The 14,823-nt window shown below is 41.4% G+C and overlaps 1 protein-coding gene and 1 long non-coding RNA gene across 2 annotated transcripts in view; one reads left to right on the top strand and one right to left on the bottom strand.

Annotated features, from left to right (window-relative positions):
• Positions 1-14,823, bottom strand: part of SHPK (sedoheptulokinase) — a 221,557-nt gene that overhangs the window by 161,058 nt on the left and 45,676 nt on the right. The gene's annotated exons all lie outside the window — the stretch shown is intronic.
• On the top strand, positions 12,851-14,249 carry LOC146858407 (uncharacterized). Its single transcript, XR_014979692.1, has 4 exons — positions 12,851-12,914; positions 13,011-13,103; positions 13,290-13,385; positions 13,932-14,249. It is a non-coding gene; the product is annotated as an uncharacterized LOC146858407 (long non-coding RNA).

Raw genomic sequence — 14,823 nt, 5'->3', positions numbered from 1 at the left:
AGTTAAGATAGGGAAATTTTCTGAAATGCACCGTTTTGTCGTGTGCAATTTGAGCCCTGTAAATTTGTTAGGGAGAGATTTGCTGTGCAAGATGAATTGCACAATACTTTGTACTCCCGATTGTATAGCATTTGAGACTCCTGATGAGGATGTACTGTATAAAATGACTATGGCTAATATGGAACCTGAGATTATCGAGGCATTTGCTGTATTTGACCCCAAGGAATTGCCTCAAGAATTGAAAAAGACAGTAAAACGGAGGTATGGGATTTCACAGGAGAAGATGTGGGATATATGAAAAATGTAGATACCGTAAAAATTGCTATAAAAGGAAGGAGTAAGTTACCCAAATATTCCACAGTACAAATTGCCCCCCGAGATAATTGCAGGAGTCACTCCTATAATAGACAGAATGATTGAACAAGGTATTTTGTAGGAAATAATGAGCAGTCCATGTAATTCACCAATTATGGGTCTGAAAAAGCCTAACGGAACTTTTAGAATAGTACAAGACCGGAGAAAAGTAAATAAAATCGTTGTACCGAATCCATCAGTGATTTTGTTTCAGATTCCTCACGATGCAGAATGATATACAGTAATTGATCTGTGCCATGCTTGCTTTTCCATTCCATTGCACCATGACAGTCAACAAATTTTTGCATTTCGGTTTGGCGAGCGTATTTTGGCATGGTGTCGACTCCCACAGGGGTATACAGAGAGCCCCTCAATATTCAATCAGATATTGAAAAAGTCCTTAGAAGATTTAAAAATGCCTGAAAGTTCGGTTCTGGTCCAATACATAGACGACCTGCTTGTAGCATCGAGAACTCGAGAAGCTTGTGTAGTGGATACCATTGCATTGTTGAATCATTTAGCAGATGGAGGACTTAAAGTATCCCCATCGAAGTTGCAATTCTGTCACAAAGAAGTACAATATTTAGGCCACAAAATTGAAAAAGGACTGAGAAAAGAAACTACAGATAGAATCAAAATAATAAAAGGAATGAGAGCCCCAATGACGCAAAGAGAAGTGAGAATGTTTCTCGGAATGGTTGGATATTGACGTCAGTGGATAAGTAACTTTACCTGATTGCAAAACCTTTGCTACGCTTGACCAGAAGTGATGTAAAAGATCCCATTGAATTAAATAAAGAGGAGTTGACGGCTTTTAAACAATTGAGAGATGGTGTGTGTGTGTAGCACCAGCACTTGGCATGCCTGGCTATGAGAAAGAATTTGAACTCTAATGCAGCGAAAGAAATGGATGTGCACTTTCTGTGTTAATACAAAAACATGGAAAACTGAGGAGACCAATTGCATATTTTTCAGCTATATTAGACCCTGTAGCTGTAGCATTGCCTGGTTGAATGAAAGCTGTAGCAGCCACTTGTAAGAGTCTGGAACAAAGTGAGGGAATTGTGATGGGATATCCTGTGCGAGTGTTTGTACCCCATGATGTGGCAATCCTTTTAACAAGGAGTCGCACTCAGTTCATGACGCATAGTCGTCTGACTAAATATGAGAAAGTCATCCTAGGTGCAACGAATGTGAGCCTTGTGAGATGTCTGAATGTGAATCCTTCAACGTTGTTACCTGATGCTGAAAATGTGGAAGTCAGAGATGATGTGGATCATGATTGTTTGGAAGTGCTTGATTTCTGTACCAAACCACGACCGGATATAAAAGATGTACCTTTGACAGAAAGTGACTATGTGATGTTTGTGGATGGATCATGCTTGAGAACGGATGAAGGAATTCAGTGCAGCGTATGCAGTATGTACAGTAGCAGCTGTATTGGAAGCATTTTGTCTGAAAGGAGTAAAATCAGCCCAGGTTGCTGAACTTTCTGCATTAACGAGAGCATGCAAGTTGGGAAAGAATGTGAGAGTGACTGTAATACCCGATAGTCAATACGGCTTCGGTGTATTGCATGACTTTGGGCAAATTTGGTCCCAAAGAGGGTTTTTGACATCGAGTGGAACTCCTATAAGGAATGCTGAAGTGGTTGGGAAATTGCTTGAGGCGATACAGCTGCCTGAGCAGTTAGCTGTCGTGAAATGTGCAGCTCATTCTAAGTCAAGTGACTACATTTCAGCTGGCAACCAAGTTGCCAATGATATGGATCAATATTGCGCATGTAATCAGAACTCTGTGAATCGGGGTAGAGAAAGAGAAATTAATTCATGTCCCTTGTTGTTTACTAACATTGTGAATACATGGGAATAAGTGAGGCAGTTGCAGGAAGAAGCAGGAGATGAGGAAATGACACAGTGGGTAAACGCAGGATGTGCACCACGGGTAATAGATCATGTGTGGGTTTATCAGGATGGAAGGCCAGTCATGCCTGATAGCATGGTATCTACCATGGCACAAATGTATCATGGACAAGCACATGTAGGAAAAGATGCTATGATCAGACTGTTTAAACAAACATGGTATAATGCAAAACTTAGACTTGTGGCTGAAAGCCTTTGTCAAAGATGCCTTATATGTCAGCAATTCAATCTGGAAGAAAAACAGTGGTAAGTCTGGGAACGATAGGTCGAGAAGGAGGGCCTTTCATCAGAATGCAAATTGACTTCATTGAAATGCCCCCCCGAGGGAAAACAAAGTAAAAACAAATGGAAAGAAAAAGTGCAAGCATAGGAAAAAGACATTTGAGAAACAGGAAACCCAACCATAAATTTGAGGGGCAAACTAAAGAACACCTACCTACAATAATAAGTAAAGAAAAGCCATAGTGCTCAGGAGCAGCCAATAAAAGAGGAATGTGCTTATGTGACATGGACTTATATATTGTTTTGAAAATTCAAACCTGGAATATTTGTATATGATGTGTTTAATGTTCTTTAGAGGACTGCATTTTGGAGCAGCAATAAAAGGTCTATGCATAATGTTAGCCTCCACTGTCTTTAATGAAATAAAGATTCTCTCTGTATGCTAACTGGAGAATTCCCATTCTCTACCTATGTTACAATTGAAACCTTTCCATCTCTTACGTCCTGAAAATCGATTTATGATGTAATGTTCATATTTAAAGTAATTCACACAAATAAGGAGCACTCAATTCAAAACAATATTTCCAAACACCAGTTTTTTGGATTCAAACATAAGCATCATTTATTCTTAGTTGTCATCTTCCCTCCCAACAAGAAAGATGTCTAATATATCACATATAAATGTCCTCTGTATATTTGAGGTACTTCCTCCAATTGCATATAGAACTGGTTGTTTTAAGATGATTTGTCAATAAAGTTCTTTTTCCATCCTTAGCCGTTCCAATCCTTTTTATATATTCCCATCAATCCATCAAGGAAAAGTGCTTCACTTCCTTTTTATGATGATATATCATTGAGATTCTTTTCAATCCATCAAACGATCATTCCATCCATTTATATTTCAGTCCTTTTATATTCCAATCAATCTATCAAGGAACAAATGCATCAAATCCTTATTTCACACAATCTCAACAGCCGACGCGTTTCGTCCCCTCCTGGGACATCATCAGGGCTGTGAAATAAATAAATATTCCATCAGATTTTCATCCTATATGCAAATAAATTCACATCCCCCATTCCTTATACATCATTTCCTGCCTATTTAACAATCTCCATGGTCGATCAGGATATATAGACAAATCATTACTAGTTTTTAACAAACACCTGCACAATTATCCTCATGATACATCATGATTTGAAACGCTCCACATTATAAAATTCACCTAGTACAATACACTACCACTCAAAAATGTATTTTTTTCTTTTATTTTTTTTACCCCACATTCTTATCTGGATTCTATTTCCACATTATTGCATCCTATGTCCTGCTTACCTCATCCTTCCCCAGTGTCCTATCACCCAGACAATGTAAATACTTTCATTGTACCTTATTCTAGTTATGTATTTTTATACAACGCTAATTTTACTGTGTTATCGACCAAGTCCCCCATCCACTGTAGTCGATTCCTATTCCCCAATCTTAATTATGCTGTTGTGTTAAACCTGTCACTTCTATTTAACACTCTCAGTCCTAATAGGTTTTAAAATCATCTCACCTTCTTTTTCCAAATAACTGAATGAGCTCTTCCCGAGCTTATATTATTATTTAGTTATCCGTCAATATCAACAGTAACCACCAAACATTATAGTTCCTGCATGGAAGACAAAGGAGAAAAGATATTCTCCACCAGTTCAAACTTATCTTAAATACTCTCTGCCCCACTTATCACAATTGAGTCAAATTTCCCCACATTATTTGTATGCCATTACCATTGACCTATGATTTCAAATTCCATACTCCCCGTCTCAACAAGATTTACTCTCTTCTCACCTTATTCTCCCAAAATTCTTGGTGAGCTTTTCCGGGACTATTTTCTCATATGTTATTCATCAATCTCAACATTGACCACAAAAACTTCTTTTCCTGCATAGAAGACAAAGGAGATCAAAAATGTCTCCAATTGTTCTATCCATTTCTTGATTCTACACCCCCTTCTTTCAAGAATCTCTCACCCCGTACCTGTATGAATTCAAGCGTAGATACTGCCCGGCTCGTCTCTCACCACGGTCTATTCCGTCTTTCCTGCTGCACACAGTGACCCATCCCATTCCTCAGAATACTGTTAAAGAGCTGTATGGCCTACTTAGTAGGTTATCCAATAGAGGATATAAAATAAAAGACTTACTAGAGGCACGGAAAAGAATAATGGAGGTACAGAGGGATACTACTCTTGTACAAAAGAAAAGAAGGCAATTGAAAGAAAAGGTATCATTTGTGACCACGCACTGTATGGAAAAAGATAGTATATATAAGGCCCTTAGGAAAAATTGGGGCTTATTTACAGGTGTGCCAGGACTAGTCAGTTCAATAGGGGAGAAGCCAGGAGTGATATACAAGAAATGTGCAACTATAAAAAAAATTGATCACCAGGAATTACATACCAGCAGACGCAAAAGTAGGATTGAATTGACTACCTAAGCAACCAGGAGGTTTTTATGTGTGTGGAACTTGTAATGTTTGTGAATTGGGAATTAACAAGTCAAGTCAAGTCAAAAGCTTTTATTTCGGTAAAATACCATAAAAAGACATAAATAGTTATTTACAATAAAATTGATTAAAATATACAATGCATAGAGAACAATCCATCAAAAACATTATTTTTAAAAATAAAATTACAAAACACAGTTAAAAACATTAATAGTAGAGGCGGAATAAAACAATATCCCTGTCCCAAGTTAATCTCACATCTCAACATGCTTTTACTATAGCGCTGATATCATCTCTAAAGACAAAAAAAATTAACTGACAATTTGTATTTTTTTAGACCTAGAAAACCACATGGAAAGGAGAAATCTGGCCGTCGCAAACAATATCATTGGAGTAGTGTCGTACTTAAGGATTCTAAACACCTCCTGGTAGTCCCTAAGGCCCCTGGACTTACAGAGTTGGATGATCCACTTCTTCCTTGCCTTAGTGTGGAGCGGGCAAAAAAGGACAACATGCAACTCTGACTCACAGGTATCAATACATCAATACATTCAGGACACGAGCTCGCAGAGTAGGACACATTAGGCCACCTATGTGTAAAAGCCCTCAGTGGTAGCGAGCCGTGTCTAAACTGAATGTATAGTTTCTTTGCCAATGGGGGTTGGATAACATCCAGGAAAGCTTCAAAATGGGGACTGGTCTTGATGTCCAGGAAGGCCTACCCAAGGTAGAATGTAATAACATTTCCTTCCGGTACAACTGTAGAGCCTCAATCAATGATTTCTTGGTTAACGAACAGCTTGTCTCTTCCGGTGCAGACCACAGGTCCCCCATTCCTATAAGATAACAGAGATTCTTTACATATGTAAGCCATGGTATTTTCCCCAAATTCCCCCTTGACAAGAGATCACCGAGATCATGCCTATAACTTGCAAGCTCGGGTGTTGACCAGAGTTGTCTCCAGTACAGGAGAGGGCGGTTCAGGGCGATCTCTTCAATAGGAACTAAACCTAGATCCCATCTCAGGGGAATTAAGGGGGTACTCATAGGTAATTTCAGGAGTCGCCTAATGAAAGAATTCTCAGTTGAAGTTAAAGGGGCAATACTACAATGTCCCCAAAGCTCAGCGCCATAGAGCGCGCCCCCTCTAGCTTGGGATTTGTAAATTTCCATAGGGGGGCCCAGGGGTTTAGAAGAGGTATTATTAAAGACCTTCAGGATACCCCCCACGGATTGTGTTAACTTCAAATTGGCCTTCGCCATATGGGACCCCCATTTCATTTTATCATTGAGAGTTACCCCCAAATAATCAAAGGTAGATACCCTATCCAGCTCTACGCCTTCCCTCTGAGGATGAGGACAATTAGCTGGACTAGAGCTGAAAACCATGAATGTTTTAGATAAATTCAATTCCAGATCCCTTTTTTTACAAAAGGAGCAAAAAGCCTCTAAGGAACGCTGGATGCCCATAAATGATTTAGACAACAGGAGCGTATCATCCGCGAACATTAGGGCAGGTATCTCACGCCCGCTAACATTGGGGAATCCAGATTAGTGGCACACAAAAGGTGCTCAATCAGCCCGTTAATAAAAGGGAAAAAAGTGTTGGGGACAAAACACATACCTGCCTCACACCCTTTTCAACCGGAAATGGACCTGAGATTTCCCCACATCTCCCATATCTCACCCTTGCATAAGTACCTTCATGCACACGTTTGAATAGGTGGAAGAGATAAGGGGGAGCACCCATCTCCATTAATAAGACCCATAGTTTCTCCCTTTGGACCATGTCAAATGCGGACCGAAGGTCCACGAAAATCAAATAGAGATTACCAGCACCCATAGAAACTGTCTTCCAATAAATTTGCTGTAACCTAAACAGTTGATCAATGGTAGAAACTTTTGCTCGAAAGCCCGCTTGGAGAGAGGTTAAAATTTGATGGTCCTCCATCCAAGTCTGTAATCTTGTTAAAAGGACTTGGGCAAACAGTTTTTGTAGAACATCGTTCAAGCTTATGGGGCGATAATTGGCCGGGTCCAAAGGGGAAGATTTTTTATGGATGGGTATAATTTCGGCTCCTAACCAAGTATCGGGAATCTCAAGGCCCTGCAGAATAGCATTAAAGTAAACCCGAATGTAAGGGGCCCAGATTTTTATTTCGCTTCGATACAGATCGCCAGGGATCCTATCGAGCCCCGGGGCTTTCCCCACAGATAGGGTACTAAGGGGCAACTCAATTTCCGAGAGGGTGCAAGATCGACTCTCCAAATCCTCATATTCAGGATGAGCCACAGCAATATCATTTGGCTGGATTGCTAGGTCTAGTCTACTACTAGTATTACTAAGCGAATAGAGGGGTTTGAAATACTCAAGCTAAACCTCCTCGCTAAGATTAGGGGTGATGGCAGACCGACTTTCTGCCGAACCTGTTCGTACAAAATTCCAGAAGGCCCTCAAATCACGATCTTCTAGTGCTTGCTTCATACTTTGCCACCTTAAATCCTCAAACTCGGATTTTGCCTCTTTGATCAAATTCTTATAGTAGGCCCTCGCAACTCTAATGCTTGACTGAGTGCCCTCTTTTACTTCCCTAATCAAGGCAGTCTTAGCCAACCTACAGGTTCTATTATACCAGTGGTCAATCTTTGGGGTCCTTGGCCTCAGTGTAGTAGGGCTATAGAAAAAGCCAACCAGGCCACCAAGAAGTTTATTGTGAATGTCCTGCAGGTCTGGGAAGTGATTCTGCAAAATATCACCATTAGATCTCAGAAGGTGGGAAACCTCCTCTAGGGAGCGAGCAACGCTGCGGTATAATTCCGCAAGCCTTGCCTCATCGGTCACAACCCTTGCCCACCTAATGCGTCTGCCTCCTGCAGCTAACACCAAGTTCTCACTACTTGGTAGTGCTGGGCCCAGAGGAACTAAACGACCACCGATATTGGTTATCAGTTCTAATGACAATAAATTGTGGTCGCTATCGACCCTAGGTATAACAGAAAAGGCTGCTAGATGACCCCAAAATTCAACATTCACCAAGATATAGTCAATTGTCGAACAATTCCCGGGTCTGTTAAAGGTATAAGAACCCGGGACATCGGGAAGGAGTCTGCCATTACAAGCCCTCAAGGAATGAAGAATAACTAACTTAATAATCTCAAGGGCCAGAGGCAAAAGACGTTTTTCTGGGTACATAGTGCAGTCTGGGATTTTATAATTTTCATCCTCATCTCGAGTAGCTGAGGGAATCCCGAGGAGAGGTTCAAAGTGGCAGTTAAAATCAGCACCTATTATTTTATGGGACAAAGGGGGAAGAGAATGTAGGATAACATCTATGGCACCCAAAATCGATAAGCCCAACTGTACCAGATGGGGGCGCAGGTAGACATTAAGTACTACCAGCGAGTATCCGGCAGGGAAAGTAAGTAGCAAGCACAAAATATCAGGGCACTGTGAATCTATGGTCTTAATTGTCCAACCTAAGTGAGTTGCAACCCAAACAACTAGCCCCCCCGAAGGTCTACCCCTGCCACCTTGAATCGCAGGGACGAAAAAGGACGCATAGCCCACCCTCACTGGAATGTGCCGTAGCCACGTTTCTTGAAATAGGCAAATGTCATATTTGTCCACTAGCTCTCCCCACTCTGGATTAGAGAGTTTAGACCCCAAACCAGCCACGTTCCAGGACCCTACTAGAGGTCTGCGTGTAACTGCATGGGGGGGACTGACCGCTAGAGGGACACAAACGGTGCAGCAGTGGGGGGCAATTCGGTCTGGAGAACCAGACTCAAAGGGCCCTTGAAAAGAGCTATTGCTTTGGAGGGATAAGGGAATGGAAATAGATCCTATCCCGGTTCCATATGCTACATTAGAAAGGGCCATCTCCACACTTGAACCACCCCTTACCAGGCCCCCTTTCATGAGCATGTGCCTTCCTTTGGTGTGCCTCAGAGATGATGGTCAATCCACAGAACTAAGTGCATCAAATCGGTTAGCAACCAGGATATTAAAGTAGGAATTATGGGTCGCTTGGTGAAAATAAGGTAATTCCACGGGGTTTAGTGCGCAAGGGTAGGTATAAAAATATCCCAAATGGCAGGTGTCAATAGAACCTAATTTAGACTTCCCTCCAAAATCCAACTACTCTTGGGTCCCTAAAATTAATTAGGGCACAGTCCCCACCAATGTCCTTAGGTCTGGTACCCAGCCAGCAAACCCTGCGAACAAAAAGGATCTCCCCCTGGCCTACTCCATTCAATGGTCTGTTTTTAGATAACCAGTGAATGACTTCATTTTTTAATTCGTGACATGTTTCCCCCTTGTCACTTGATAATGGAGGAACTCCTGTAAGCACGGCCACGTAGGGTGAAGCCTCGGGGGGGAGCTGTGGATAAGGAGAAGAATTAACCGGGCCCAGTGTACCTAAGTTCCCACCCAAGTTAGGTGGTGGCCTACCCACACCCAGGCTCCGTATAGTATAATCCTTATTACTGGACTGTTGATCACAAGCTACTGGATCAATAGGAGCTCGGGGGATGTTAGAGGGGATAGAGGGACCACCAAAAGGAGAAGGAAGAACTGGCAACACCGAGGGCGACTGAGCTAAAACAGGTAGAGTAGATTGAGAGGAGGAGGTAGTGGGAACCTGTAAGGTGGGTTTACTAATCATAGGTTGTATTCCAACACCCTCCAAGCTACCAGGATCATGCAATGTAAGATTTGGCTGTTTTTTCCCAATACCTTTGGTGTTAATCAAGGATACCAATCTGTCGATCTTAGACGACAGAGTTTTTAAAAAAACGTTTAGGGACTGGTCTATATGAGACTGTAGATCCATTAATAGATCGGTAACCCAGACCAGCGGGCTTGAGATAGGTGGATGATGAACTAAATCTGAATAGACAGGCCTAGTTGCAGAAGGGGCAGAATTATTACCCGTTTTTTTCACTTTCTGTTTTTTTTTCTTTGTCTTTACCCGCTTTTTAAGCGCCACTGTGGATACCAGGGAGGTTGAAAGTGGACCAGTTTCCACTTGCTCAGGCTCTACTGGTATAGTCTGGGCACATGGTAGGTGAGTAAAAGAGGGCAACATGAAAGACAGTGCGTCCGCATCCACCTGATTTAAAAAGTCGGCCGAACCATCATCCAGAGGGGGTGCCAAAGAAATAGCGGGAGTGATAGACAGCCGCCTTTCAGTGTTTTCAATAGCTGTGGCAACCACCCCGATTGTTTTCTGGAGCATTTTGTCTATTGCTGTGAGGTTCGGGAGCGGCGGATTTGAATTAGCAAGTTGCCTAGTCATTGGGCGGCCAGTAGAAGGCTTACAATGTTTCGCCATAATTGGAGCAGTAGTAATAATAAAAAAGAAAAAGAAAGAAAAGAAAGCTCCACTTATGGGGGTTAACTAGTAGCTAAGCAAAGAAATGTAAGAAATACAACACTCTATGCACAGCTTATGACTGAATGCTTACATATAAAAAGAAACAATTGGATTACTAAACATCAAAGGGGACATTCACCAAACTAACCCAGTGTCACCAGTAAGGAGTTGTGGCCCAGCCCGGCCTCCTTCGGCCTTTGACGGGCAAGGACGGGCCCGCCCTTGGCCCGGGCTTCGCCCGGGCGCTGCACGCGTGCGTCCCGCGCTGCGGGGGCACCTGGCGGCCTTTAAGGTGTTCCGGCGCTGCCAGGCGTCGTCACCAGCGTGCGCCGAAGCAGGGGATGCTGGGGAATGGAGTTCTCGATGGCCGTTCCCCTCACGGCGGCGAAGTTCGTGGGCTAAATGATATCCAGATAGCCCGCTGCAAGGCCGTTCCCCTCACGGCTGGTAAGTGAAGCTGAGGATATAGCACAAGGGTTCAAAGAGCGCGAATTAACAAAATTAAAGAATTCAGGTACAATACAAATAAACAGTATGTTATAAGAGAATTTATCAATTGCAATAGTACAGGAGTAGTATATGTGATAATATGTTCTTGTAAAAAGATTTATATTGGTAGCACTAAAAGAACTTTAAAAATTAGATTACAGGAACATAGGCGTGCAATTTTAAATCATGATATTAGATCACCTTTGTATATGCATATAGAAGAATGTCACAATACTAAGCAAGGATTCAGATTTCATGGTATACAAAGGGTACTTCCCGGAAATAGAGGTGGGGACTGGGAACTGAGAATTAGACAGGAAGAAGCAAAATGGATCAGTAAATGCAGAGCTGTAACAATGGGTTTGAACAGTGATACTGAACTCCATTATTTGTTAACGTAATGATTGAAATTAACAACAGGATCCGGAGTAAAGGTTGAGGAAGATTTCAGTTATTAATGATGACAGGAAAGCAAAGTTCTAGGAAATCTCACCAGTATTGTGTATGTTGATCTAAAGTAGGAGGGGTAACAAACAGATGTAGAGGAAGTTGAAGTTGAACTGAAAGAAATGGATGTAATATTTTAATGGTGATTCGAGTAGGGGCTATGGTGTGTTTTGAGGACTAAGACGCATGCAGAGACATAATAATGGCATCTAGGGGGATTATACAGATACCAGCAGAGGATAATGATTAAGGAAAGTGGGCAGTGGACAGTAGAACCTAATACTTTTTCAGTGGAATATAAAGTAGAGATATTTTTTAGGTGGTTAATCAACATTTTGGATATGGATTGGTGGTCACATAATTGAGTGTGATTCGTGATGGTGTCACTTGGACTGGCTCGGTGTGGAAATAGGGCTGATGACACGGATAGAAGGGTCATGGTACGTCATGACGCACTACGATTGCCAGTATGGAATTGTATTACTGGATCTTTTTTAGAGAATAGAATGGGGCGAATGGAACAGGACAAGAAACCGTGATTTGAAATGGTACATGTTGATTGGACTCGACAAATAGGACAAGGTGATGTACTGTAGGATTTGGATACGCGGACTGTCTCGGTTGTAGGAGCGGGACAGACGACGATGGGATATATGCCGATTTTGCATGATAGAAGATGTTTGGTGATGTGTCACTATGATTGTCTCGGTTTGGACACAGGGTTGATGATACGGATAGCCAGTCCGGGGTACGTGACGACAAACCACGATGGGCAGTATAGAATTACAGCACTCGAACTGCTTGGATTAATAGAGTAGAGTGACTGGATCAGTATAAGAGACTGGGATTTGAAATGGTGCACGGTGATTTGATACAACAAATAGGACAGGGCAACACACTGCAGTGATTGGTTATTTGGACCATTTCTTTTGTATGAGTGGGGTAGAAAAAGACGGGAAAGATATCATGGCTTGAAATAATAGGCAATGATTGGATGCAGCCAACAGAGGAATGAATGAGATTGGTTGATAATAGGTGCTCCCGCAGGATTGGCAGTTATAAGATTTGGTGGTCCATGGACTGGATGATGCGGTGGACCAGAGAGGGAACAGGATATGCTAAAGCATGGTGTTTAAAATGGTGAATGAGGATTGGTTGGCATAACAGCTTGTGGAAAGGTGTAGGATGATTGGTCCATGGACTGGAGGATGCGGTGGACCAGAGAGGGAACAGGATATGCTAAAGCATGGTGTTTAAAACGGTGAATGAGGATTGGTTGGCACAACAGCTTGTGGAACGGTGTAGGATGATTGGTCCATGGACTGGATGATGCGGCGGACCAGAGAGGGAACAGGATATGCTAAAGCATGGTGTTTAAAAGGGTGAATGAGGATTGGTTGGCACAACAGCTTTTGGAACGGTGTAGGATGATTGGTCAGAAAGACAGTGGACCAGAGAGAGAACAGGCTGATGAATGAGAAATGGCTCTCAGTGATTGGCTGGGCTACGAGTTATATTCTGAGGAACGGGATGGGTCACTGTGTGCAGCAGGAAAGACGGAATAGACCGTGGTGAGAGACGAGCCGGGCAGTATCTACGCTTGAATTCATACAGGTACGGGGTGAGAGATTCTAGAAAGAAGGGGGTGTAGAATCAAGAAATGGATAGACCAATTGGAGAAAATTTTGGTCTCCTTTGTCTTCTATGCAGGAAAAGAAGTTTTTGTGGTCAATGTTGAGATTGATGAATAACATATGAGAAAATAGTCCCGGAAAAGCTCACCAAGAATTTTGGGAGAATAAGGTGAGAAGAGAGTAAATCTTGTTGAGACGGGGAGTATTGAATTTGAAATCATAGGTCAATGGTAATGGCATACAAATAATGTGGGGAAATTTGACTCAATTATGATAAGTGGGGCATTGGCTGGAGAGTATTTAAGATAAGTTTGAACTGGTGGAGAATATCTTTTCTCCTTTGTCTTCCATGCAGGAACTATAATGTTTGGTGGTTACTGTTGATATTGACGGATAACTGAATAATAAGATAAGCTCGGAAAGTGCTCATTCAGTTATTTGGAAAAAGAAGGTGAGATGATTTTAAAACCTATTAGGACTGAGAGTGTTAAATAGAAGTGACAGGTTTAACACAACAGCATAATTAAGATTGGGGAATAGGAATCGACTACAGTGGATGGGGGACTTGGTCGATAACACAATAAAATTAGCGTTGTATAAAAATACATAACTAGAATAAGGTACAATGAAAGGATTTACATTGTCTGGGTGATAGGACACTGGGGAAGGATGAGGTAAGCAGGACATAGGATGCAATAATGTGGAAATAGAATCCAGATAAGAATGTGGGGTAAAAACATTTTTTTAAAAAATTAAAAATTTGAGTGGTAGTGTATTGTATGAGGTGAATTTTATAATGTGGAGCGTTTCAAATCATGATGTGTATCATGAGGATAATTGTGCAGGTGTTTGTTAAAAACTAGTAATGATTTGTCTATATATCCTGATCGACCATGGAGATTGTTAAATAGGCAGGAAATGATGTATAAGGAATGGAGGATGTGAATTTATTTGCATATAGGATGAAAATCTGATGGAATATCTATTTATTTCACAGCCCTGATGATGTCCCAGGAGGGGAAGAAACGCGTCGGCTGTTGAGATTGTGCGAAATAAATATTTGAAGCATTTGTTCCTTGATAGATTGATTGGAATATAAAAGGACTGAAATATAAATGGATGGAATGATCGTTTGATGGATTGAAAAGAATCTCAATGATAAATCATCATAAAAAGGAAGTGAAGCAATTTTCCTTGATGGATTGATGGGAATATATAAAAGGGATTGGAACGGCTAAGGATGGAAAAAGAACTTTATTGACAAATGATCTTAAAACAACCAGTTCTATATGCAATTGGAGGAAGTACCTCAAATATACAGAGGACATTTATATGTGATATATTAGACATCTTTCTTGTTGGGAGGGAAGATGACAACCAAGAATAAATGATGCTTATGTTTGAATCCAAAAAATTGGTGTTTGGAAATATTGTTTTGAATTGAGTGCTCCCTATTTGTGTGAATTGTTTGTAATTTTTCAAATGGTTGAACGATGACCATTGGTTAAGTGAGCACTAAGTGTAGAACATTATTGATATTCCATATATAAAAAGCAATCAAAATTATTCCTAGGCTTGTGTAAATTCAGAAGAAAAGTGCATTTGAACTTTGTAGTTTTGATTCCTTTTTTCCGCAGGGAAATATGTTCTCTATGTTCTCTTGTGGAGAAACACGTTTCCCTACAACCTCACCAATTTTGTTCGTGCTACCTCCCACATTTCCACCTCCGTTTGCCAATATTCTGTCCTCAAAATGCTTGACCATCAAAATGCTTGACCCTTCACACTGCTCCTAAAAGCTGGTCTATGGTGCAACAAAAATGTGTTGACTTAAGTCCAAAAAATAATTAGACCACCTTCAAATCCTCAGGCTTAAGTGGCTTTTCTTT

This window comes from Triturus cristatus, chromosome 3_2 (genome assembly GCF_964204655.1).
Source record: "Triturus cristatus chromosome 3_2, aTriCri1.1, whole genome shotgun sequence".
Taxonomy (NCBI): Eukaryota; Metazoa; Chordata; class Amphibia; order Caudata; family Salamandridae; genus Triturus; species Triturus cristatus.
This window is presented reverse-complemented; position numbering and strand designations above follow the sequence as displayed.